The sequence below is a fragment of the Saccopteryx leptura genome, chromosome 11 (assembly GCF_036850995.1).
Source record: "Saccopteryx leptura isolate mSacLep1 chromosome 11, mSacLep1_pri_phased_curated, whole genome shotgun sequence".
NCBI lineage: Eukaryota > Metazoa > Chordata > Mammalia > Chiroptera > Emballonuridae > Saccopteryx > Saccopteryx leptura.
Genome location: NC_089513.1, coordinates 59650567 through 59661563, shown reverse-complemented (window position 1 = coordinate 59661563; position 10997 = coordinate 59650567). Strand labels below are relative to the sequence as shown.

General features: G+C 43.8%; 1 protein-coding gene across 2 annotated transcripts in view; it reads right to left on the bottom strand.

Annotated features, from left to right (window-relative positions):
* GNAL (G protein subunit alpha L) overlaps positions 1 to 10997 on the bottom strand; it is a 211171-nt gene that overhangs the window by 71016 nt on the left and 129158 nt on the right. The window lies entirely within an intron of this gene.

Below are 10997 nucleotides of genomic sequence, written 5' to 3'. Positions count from 1 at the left end.
TGCATATCTTCTTTTAAAGTGTCTGTTTAAATATTTGGCCCATTTAAAAAACTGTGTTGTATGTCTTCTTCTTTTTTTTTAATTCAGTGAGAGGAGAGGAGGCAGAGACAGACAGGCATGCATCCCGAGCGGGATCCACCTGAGCCCAGAAGGGGGCAATGCTCTGCCCACCTGGGGCATTGCTCTGGTGCTCAGCAACTGAGCTCTTCTTAGTGCTTGAGGTGGAGGTCAAAGAGCCATCCTCAGTGCCTGGGGCCAACTCGCTCCAATTGAGCCATGGTTGCAGGAAGGGGAGAGGAGGAGGAGGAGGAGGAGAGGGAGAGAGAGAGAGAGAGAGAGAGAGGCAAGAAGGGGAGGGGAGGAGAAGCAGATAGGTCCTTCTCTTGTGTGCCCTAACTGGGAACTGGACCTGGAACATTCACAAGCCAGGCCAACGCTCTACCACTGAATCAAGCAGCCAGGGCCATATGTCTTCTTATTATTGAGTTTTAATTATTTTAAAAAATTTTAAATTACACTTGACTTTCAATATTATTTGATATTATATTAGTTTCAGATATTAGATTAGTTTCAGCACAGTGGTTAGACATTTATATAATTTATGAAGTGATCCTCCAGATAAGTGTAGTATTCACCTGCAAAATATATATTTTTTACAATATTACTGCCTATATTCCTTATGCTGTACTTTACATCCCCATTGAGTTTTATTCTTCTATAGAGTAAGAGATTTTAAAACCTGTCTGGATTCAACCATAAGTTTGGCAACCATAAGTTTTTCAAATATTTTTTCCCAAATTGTAGCTTGAATTTTAATTTTCTTAAGTATCTTTTTTTGAGTAAGTTTTTAATTTTGCTGATTATCAATTAATTTTTTTATTTTAGCATTTATGCTTTTTTTTTTTTTGGTGTATTCTAAGAAATGTTTGCTTAACCCAAAAGTAAAAATATTTCCTTTAAATTTTCTTCCACACGTTTTATAGTGTTTACATTTAGGTCTAAGATCCATCTGAATTAATTTTGGGGGATGATGTGAAGAAAAGATCAAGTTTCACATTTTTCCATAAGGATATCCAACTTTCTCAGCACATTTATTGAAAATACTATTCTTTCTCCATTAAATTTCTTTAATACGACTGCTGAAATTGACCTGACACACGTGGGCCTGTACCTGGACTCTCAATTATTTCCATTGATCTATATATCAGCGTATGCCATACTGTCATGATTATTATAACTTTGTAGTAAGTCTTAAAATTAGTAATGTTAAGCCATCCAACTTTGTTCTTTTCCAACATCATATTAGCTGTTTGAGGTCTTTTGAATTTCCACATACATTTTAGAATTAGCTTGCTGATTTCTATAATAAAAACCATGCTGGTATTTTGATTGATATCACATTGAATCTATACATTAATTTGGGGAGAACTGCCATCTTAACAAATAAGTTTTCTACTCTATTAACATGATATATGTATTTAGTTATGTCTTATTTAAATTCTCTCAATAGCCCTAGCTAGTTAGCTCAGTTGGTTACAGCACCATCCAGAAATACCAAGGTGGCGGGTTTGATCCCCGGTCAGGGCACAGATGGGAAGCAGCCAATTAAAGCACAACTAAGCGGGGCCCTGGCCGGTTGGCTCAGCAGTAAAGCGTCGGCCTGGTGTGCAGGGGACCCGGGTTTGATTCCAGGCCAGGGCACATAGGAGAAGCCCCCATTTGCTTCTCCACCCCCCCTCCTTCCTCTCTGTCTCTCTCTTCCCCTCCCGCAGCCAAGGCTCCATTGGAGCAAAGATGGCCCGGGCGGTGGGAATGGCTCCTTGGCCGCTGCCCCAGGCGCTAGAGTGGCTCTGGTCGTGGCAGAGCGACCCCCCGGAAGGGCAGAGCATCGCCCCCTGGTGGGCAGAGCTTCGCCCCTGGTGGGCGTGCCGGGTGGATCCCGGTCGGGCACATGCGGGAGTCTGTCTGACTGTCTCTCCCCGTTTCCAGCTTCAGAAAAATACAAAAAAAAAAAAAAAAAAGCACAACTAAGCGGAACAACAGATGAATGTTTCCCTCTTTCTCTCTCTGTTTCTCTAAAATCAATCAATAAAAAAGTTTAAATTCTCTCAATAATGTTTTGCAGTTTTCAATATATAGATATTTGACATTATTTCTTAATTTTTTTCCTAAGCAGTTTTTTTTTCATGTTATTTGACACATACATGTCTTTTAAGTTTATTTTTTTGGATTGTTTTCATTGTCAGTACATAGAAATACAATTGATTTCTGCATCTGATCTTGTGTCCTGCGATCTCATTAAGTTTATTTCCTAGTTCTAGTAGGTTTCAATTCCTTCCCCTGTAACTCTGCCCAGAAGGAGGTACCTACAGAGCTCCAGCCTCTTTCTGTTTCTCTAGCAAGAGCTTGGCCTGTGAGGCCCGGGGCAGAGTCAGAATTCCCTGTGGTTCCAAAGCCCAGGGACCTTCACTGCCATCACGGCGAGGGTTCGTGGCTTCTGCTGCTCTTACACTTTTTTTTGTTTGTACTTTTCTGAAGTTGGAAACGGGGAGGCAGTCAGACAGATCTATATATCATGCGTCCGACCGGGATCCACCCGGCATGCCCACAAGGGGGCGATGCTCTGCCCATCTGGGGCGTCGCTCTGCTGCAATCAGAGCCATTCTAGCGCCTGAGGCAGAGGCCACAGAGCCATCCTCAGCGCCCGGGCAAACTTTGCTCCAATGGAGCCTTGGCCGTGGGAGGGGAAGAGAGAGACAGAGAGGAAGGAGAGGGGGAGGGGTGGAGAAGCAGATGGGCACCTCTCCTGTGTGCCCTGGCCGGGAATCAAACCCAGGACTCCTGCACACCAGGCCGACGCTCCACCACTGAGCCAACTGGCCAGTGCCACTCTTACACTTTTTTAAAGAACACAGTAAGATTTATCTAGAAAGTCTACCTTTTATTTCTAAATTATAATCTCACAAAAACAATTGTGGTAAGTAGAAAGTTTCAGAAATTAGACTCATGACCCATGATAAGAGAATTAAATAAATCTACCCTATAGTGATGGGAACATAATTTTGCTCAACTATTATTTTCCCCCCAAATTAATTTCTTATCTTTTGCTTTTCCCCCTTCATAATACTCCTACTCTTATACCTAAGCTTCTCATTGTAAAATCCTGATTCTCTGAGAAAAGTATGCACTTACAGCATGCCAGAGAGCCTCACAAGAGAAACTTATTTTTGTGGGAACAGAAATAAAATAATTAGGTATTTTCATTAGGGACTCAAAGAATCACGACTTTAATCTTTGCTTCCAGACAAGGCTCTATCAAGTTATCTAATAAAAATTCTCGTTGGAACAGCACGCTTGAATTACATAACACTTTAAGGTATTATTCTTGGTCTTCTTAGTCACTCCGAATCCTTTTTGTTTTATGTACTGAGAGATAAAATGGAGAGGGAAGCTCCTCTTTTTGGGGAGAAGGTAAATTGAAAGCAAATGTCCTTTTGCTATAGTCCTACTGACAATGACATATTTCTTTGGGAAAGTTTTAGTGCAAAGCTGTCTAAGAGGAGCCTTAAAATGGTATGCGTGGTTTGAGCATGGATGTTGGTATTTGAGTGCGTGGGCCAAGTGTTTGGCTGCTGAGACTCATTTTTCTCCTTTGCTCTAGGGCAGTGGTTCCCAACCTTTTTTGGGCCATGGACCGGTTTAATGTCAGAAAATGTTTTCACAGACCGGCCTTTAGGGTGGGACGGATAAATGTATCATGTGACCAAGACGAGCGTCAAGAGTGAGTCTTAGACGGATGTAACAGAGGGAATCTGGTCATTTTTAAAAAATAAAACATTGTTCAGACTTAAATATAAATAAAATAGAAATAATGTAAGTTATTTATTCTTTCTCTACAGACTGGTACCAAATGGCCCACGGACCGCTACCGGTCCGTGGCCCGGGGGTTGGGGACCCAGACTGCTCTAGGGACAAGTTATTCCAGGCAGAGGCTGGTCAGTACATGGTGTGTGTGGGGGGTGCATGTGTGAACAGTAAGGGAAGGAAGGAGACAAAGAAAGCCGGCTGGAGAGACAAAACAAGAAGTGGGATAGAGTTGACATCAGGAAGGGCAAGCTTGGACTCATGATGGTCAGGACTGTGGTGACCGACAGTGTGATGAGCAGGTCAAGGGGGAGGGTCTAGGAGAGCCTTTCAGCTTTGAAACTTGACTCTGTAGTTTTGGTCCAATTGTGTAAGGCCTGCTAGATGCCAACAGGCCACGAGGGAGACACGTGGTGAGGACACGGAACTCATGTGGAGGTTTGAGAACCAGTTCCAGAAACATCTACAGAGCACCCGTCGGTATAATGCATTATGCTTGGTGCTCAGTATAAGAGAGAGGACATCAGATTCCTGAAAGTGAGGAGAGAGATGAGTTCCAATCACCAGCACGAGGCAGGTGATAGTGTGGCTGTGAGAAGAACCTACAACTCGGGACAGGAGCTCGAGGGACACGGCTGTCAGTGGTTAACTTTTCACAGTGTGCTTCTAATTTCCGGATTTGCCCTAGGCTTTCAGACCTTTCCAGAAAGGCCCCCAAGCTAATGTGACCTGTCTAGACACACGTGTAACAGCTGGTGAGGGAGTGAAGCTGGCTGAGTAATGCAGCAAAGGGGCACAGGATACTTATTCGTTTGCTACAACTTTGAAAATTCACCTTGATGGCCACGTGCTGTAAACTGAGCCTCCAAATCCTTTGCCCAAGGAGAGGTGCCAATGGCTGTCACTGGGACCAACAGCTCACGCTGCGAGGCAGCTGGGAAGAGCTGGGGATGTGGACAGAACAGGGAGAAGCTGGAAGTGATGATGTGGGTGCAGGCCACCATCCTTGTCTTACTGATGGACAGCTATATGGCTAGCCAGCACCGCAAGCAGCTGATGGTGTCTCTGAGGGATGAGCAAAACCAGGCGGGCTCCGCTCTGAGTACTTGCAGCCCCACGGCTCTCGCTGCCAGAGGGCAGCAGCCTCCCTGGAGAGTAAATAAATAGCAATGTTGGAGGTGCTAGGTGATGCCAATTTGCACCTGGACCTAAGATCAAAGATTGTAAACACAGCCCCTGGATTCAGGCAACTGCCATACAGGAGAAAGAAAATTGCCCAATAAACTTCATCATCGCCACAATCACTTTTAGAACATCAGCCTCAGAGGAAACCCCACGCCATTGGTGGTCACTCCTCATTTTCCCCTCCCTCAGCCCCTGACAACCACCAGTCCACTTTCTGTCTCTGTGAATTTGCCTATTCTGGGCAGTTCACATAAATTAAATCACAAAATGCCCGGCCTCTGTCTGCCTTTTTTTCACTCAGCAGAACGTTTTCAAGGTCCGTCTATGTTGTAGCCTGACAGTGCGTCATTCCTCACATTTTGCTTATCCAGTCATCATTTGATGGACATTGGGTTGTTTGCACTTTTTGGCTATTATAAACAATGCTGCTATAAGCATTCATGTATAAGTTTTTTTTTTAAGTGAGAGGAGGGGAGATAGTGAAATAGACTCCCACATGTGCCCCTGCCAGGATCCACCTGGCAACCCCATCTTGGGCCGATGCTCAAGTACCAAGCTATTTTTAGTGCCTGAGGCTGAAGTGCTTGGACCAACCAAGCTATCTTCAGCGCCCAGGGCCGATATTTGAAACAATGGAGCCACTGATTGCGGGAGGAGAAGAAGGAGAGAAGGGTAAGAAGGAGATGGTTGCATCTCCTGTATGCCCTGACCAGGAATTGAACCCAGGATGTCCATATGCCAAGCTGACGCTCTATCCACTAAGCCACTAGCCAGGGCCTAAGTTCCCTTTTTTTTTTTTTTTTTAAGATTTTAATTTATTTGTTTTACAGAAAGAGGAGGGGTGGGTGGAGTGAGAAGTATCAACTTATAGTTGCTTTGCTTCATCTGTTCACTGATTGCTTGTCATGTGCGCCTTGACCGGGCAAGCCAGGGTTTCAAAGAGGCAACCTCAGTGTTCCAGGTCCATGCTGTATCCACTGCACCACCACAGGCCAGGCACATATGAGTCTTTGTGTGACATACATTTTTCATTCTCCTGGGTATATATTAGGAGTGGGCCTTTCTTTCCCAAGAGAAATGTCTGCAACTATTTAACAGGAGTTACTAGTTGAAATTTCTGACTCAACATGCTTAATGCATTTCAACATTTAATAACTTTATTAAATACTTAGTTACTTATCTTAATGGAGGCGAATAGTTAATCTTAGCTAGCTTTTGAATGTATTTCTGAATAAACACAGATAGACCTGACATTCTTGCAGTTCCTGACAATCCCAGACAAATAAGAAAGCACCAAAGGCGAACCAACAGCCCAGCAGCCCCTGCCCACCTACTCGCCTGCTCCCCTGCTCCAGTGAGCTCCATGCAGGTCGCCCTGTACTGGGACAGCAGCATGGGTGGAAAGGCAGAGCTAGCTCCTTTCCGTTGGAGCTCACAGTGGCCAAATAAATGTTTGGATAAAGATGCATCTAGAGCGGTGGGAGTAGTTATATCCTCCACACTGGATTCAATCAAAGCAAGGGGTGATAGTCACTGATTCATTCAGCAAATATTGAGGGAATGGGTAAGATTCATAAGGGGGCCTTGAATGAAAATAGAGGCCAAAGAACTGTGGAATTTCTTCTGTAGTTAATAATACCCTTCAGGCTGTTGTGTTCCACGGTCATTTTTCAGTTGCCCCCTTACCTGATCTATCAATAGCATCTAACACACTTGAGCACCTCCTCCTTCTAGAAACACTGTACTTTGGTTTCTAAGACATCACTCTCGCCTGCTTTTCCTGCTAACCCACCATCACTCTTGTTCAGTGTTGTCTGCTGGATCCTTCTTTTCCCAGCCTTCTAACACTGGGTGGCCTCATGGCTTAGTTCTGAATTCTCTTCTCTAAGCTCACTTCCTTAGTGACCTCGTCCATTCTGTGGTTTAACGCTGTATGAATACACAGTCATCCCTTCCATGTCCCTAGGGGCCAGTTCCAATGTCTGCAGATACTCAAGTCCCTTACACAAAATGTTGCAGTATTTGCACATAACCTATACAATTTAAATCATGTCTATGTTGCTCATAATATCTAACAATGTAAATGCTAAGTAAATAGTTACAATGTACTGTTTAGGGAATGATGACAAGAAAATTAAGCCTGTACATATCAGCAACAATGTAACATTTTTTCCCCAAATATTTTTGATCCCTGATTGGTTGAATCTTCAGATTTGGAACCTGCATATACTAAGGTTTGACTGACTCTTAAATTGACATCTCCAGCTCAGACCTCTCATCTGAATTCTGGATTTGCATATCCATTGCCTGTTTAACATCACCGCTTCAACAGGCCATTGTAATTCAAGAAGTCCAAAATGAAACTCCTAATTTTCCCTCTAAAACTTGTTCTACTTGGTTTTCCTGTCAGTGGCAACACCACCATTTAGTTACTTGGCCCCAAATCCTGGAGTCGTCTTTGACCCCTCCCCTCCTCTCACACCTCCATGAAATACTCTGGGCGGTACTTTCAGAACACACCAGATTCTGATCACACCTCACAGCCCACTGCTACATTCCTGACTGAAGTCATCATCTAGGACTGGCAGTTACTGTCACAGATGCCCAACTGGCCCGTTTCCACCCTTTCTTAGCACGGTGGATTCAACTCCGGAGCCAGAGGTTCTTTGAAAACATGTCAGATCACATTACAATGGGCTCAAAATAATTCAGTGCCCACCACCTATGTGTCCACTGATGGATGAATAAACAAGATATGGTATGTATAACCATACAAGGGAATATTATTTGGCCCTAACGAAATAAAGATATTCTGATACATGCTGCAGCACAGATGAACCTTGAAGCCATTATACTAAGTGAAATAAGCCAGCCACTGAAACAAATACTGAATGCTTCTGCTTATATGAGGCGCCACAAAGACAGAATGGGGCTGGGGAGAGTGAGGAACGGGGAGTTAATGTTTAATGCAGGGGTCCCCAAACTATGGCCCGGGGGCCACATGCGGCCCCCTGAGGCCATTTATCCGCCCCCCGCCGCACTTCTGGAAGGGCACCTCTTTCATTGGTGGTCAGTGAGAGGAGCACAGTTCCCATTGAAATATTGGTCAGTTTGTTGATTTAAATTTACTTGTTCTTTATTTTAAATATTGTATTTGTTCCCGTTTTGTTTTTTTTACTTTAAAATAAGATATGTGCAATGTGCATAGGAATTTGTTCATAGTTTTTTTTATAGTCCGGCCCTCCAACGGTCTGAGGGACAGTGAACTGGCCCCCTGTGTAAAAAGTTTGGGGACCCCTGGTTTAATGGATAATGAATAACGGAGACAAAAGTTTAGTTTGGGAAGATGAAAATGTGCTGAAGATAGACAGCAGTGAGGGCTGCAGGACAATGTGAATGCACTTAAGGCCACAGAACTGTGCACTTAAGAAATGGTTAAGATGTTAACTTTTATGTTACACATTTTTTTTTTACTATAATAAATAAGAGCTCATTAAGAAAACAACAATCCAGCATGACCAGTGGTGGCACAGTAGATAGAGCATCAGCCTGGGATGCTGAGGTCCCAGGTTCGCAACCCTGAGGTCACCGGCTCGAGCGCAGGCTTGCCAGTTTGAGTGCGGGATGGCTGGCTTGAGTGTGAGATCACTGACATGACCCCATGGTCGCTGGCTTGAGCCCAAAGTTGCTAGCTTGAAGCCTAAAGTTGTTGGTTTGAGCCCAAAGTTGCTAGCTTGAAGCCTAAAGTTGTTGGTTTGAGCCCAAGGTTGCTGGCTTGAGCAAGGGGTCACTGGCTTGACTGGAGCCCCCTGGTCAAGGCACGTATGAGAAGAAATCAATGAACAACTAAAATGATGCAACGATGAGTTGATGCTTCTCATCTCTCTCCCTTCCTGTCTCTCTCTCTCAAAACAAACAAACAAACAAACAAACAATCCAATGTTTCCCATCTCACAGTAAAATCTAAAGTCCCCATATTATCTGCCCCCTGATTCTTGGATGACCTCCCACCTCTCCCTGTCTTTGCCTGGCTGGCTCTTCTGCAGACACACTGGTTGTGGTGTCCCTGGAACATGCCATTCTGGTGCACTGCTCACACTCCTGCTTCTGACTGGACACTCCTTCAGGCCTTTGCCCAAGTGCTATATTATCTTTAAGAACCATATGTAAAATAGCAACGCCAACTGCCACCCTTTGGTCCCTATTCTCCTCACTCTTCTTCCCCCTCTCCCCCTAGCCATATCCTTAGTTATCTAGTGGTTGTGATCTTGTTTGCTCTATGGGATGTAAGCTGCGAGGAGCTCTATCTCTTCTGTCTGCTACGATAGCCACGACATCTAGAACTATGCCTGCTAGAAATACATCCAGTGGCTATTTTTGGATTGGATAGGTTCTGTGACTGGATGGGAAGCCATTGGGGATTTTGATCAAGAGAATCCCAGAGTTCTACTCTAGAAACGTGAATGTGTTTAGAGACATAAGCCACTCACGCAGTGAGACCAGTCTGAAGGACTGTGATGAGACGTGATTGGGAAGGGATGGCAAATTAAATTCAAATAAGTTAGGTGTGGGACGATCAGAGACATGTCTGGGAGGGAGTGACAGACGGAGGACTGGAATTCAGCTCAGGCTTAAAACTGGAGAGTGGGTGAATTTGGGGAAGAATTTGGGGAGGATGCTATTTAAAGTCACGGTGCTGAATGAAGTCGCCAAGTGAGAGAGGCAGTGGGAAAAGCAGAGAATGACCAGGGCGTGACCACACAGAGAGTGGGTGGATTTGGGAAGAATTAATAGGAGGATGCTGCTTAAAGTCACAGTGCTGAATGAAGTCGCCAAGTGAGAGAGGCAGTGGGAAAAGCAGAGAATGACAAGGGCGTGACCACACAGAATAAGCAGATTTGGGGAATTAGAGGGTTGGAGGAAGAAGAAGAAAGTGAGGAGAAGAAATGAAAGTGTCCAGTGAAGAGAAACTTAAGTACAGCTAGTGCTCGACTTACGACCACGATTGGTTCCGACAGACCGGTTGTAACACGATTTGGTCATAAGTTGAGTAGGCTATATGTACAGTACTGTGAAATGATGTTATAAAAATCTTTAAGTCATATTTTATCGTAATTTTCTTTCATTATTGTTATATATCATAATTTTCTTTGTTCATTTTATGCCAATTGTATCATCTCTACACCATTTTGTTTCTTATTTTACATTCGTCAGGTTTAAGTAAAACACTACATTACCAGTATAACTGGCTTAATATTTATTTGTGAAGACAATTTCCTCTTGGTAGGTATCTTGGGAGGGGTTTGATGAAAAATATCCAAGACACAAAACACAAATTGCTGTACCGAGTCTGGGATAACAGTTGAAATGGTGCAGGCGGAGATGGTAGTGCTGCCGGAAGCTGGTCCGCACTGTCGTACGCCCAGCTGGGCAACGCTTGTGCTGCCTGATGTGGAGCAGTCGTGGCTAGCGATTGTGGTCGTAAAGTCGAATGGTCGTAAGTTGCATAGGTCGTAAGTTGATCAATATTTGTAGTACATGTGAGGGCAGAGCAATAGCGGAGGTGGAGTTTAACCACACTATCGAGGTACAAGTAGGACCCGTGAGTAACAAAGAGGTGGAGAGAAAATACCCTTTGAACCAGTTCAGTTATTACAACAAGAACTGAAAGCAATTTCCAGGGGCTATCCATGACATAAAAAACCTCATTAACCGAATGGTTTGTTATTACTCTGTCAGTCTTTTAGGGACAAATAATACAATCAGCAGCAGCAATAAAATTTTCAGGGGAAGTCCATAAGAAGCGTGATCTTTATTAATTTTTTGTGGGTTTTTTTTTTGTTTTTTTTTTTTTTGCTAACTTGACTTTAAATATCAAGAAAATGATATTTTCATGGCAAGTTATTCCCTTATCAAGAGGGAATAAATTAAGGCATCTGACATTACAG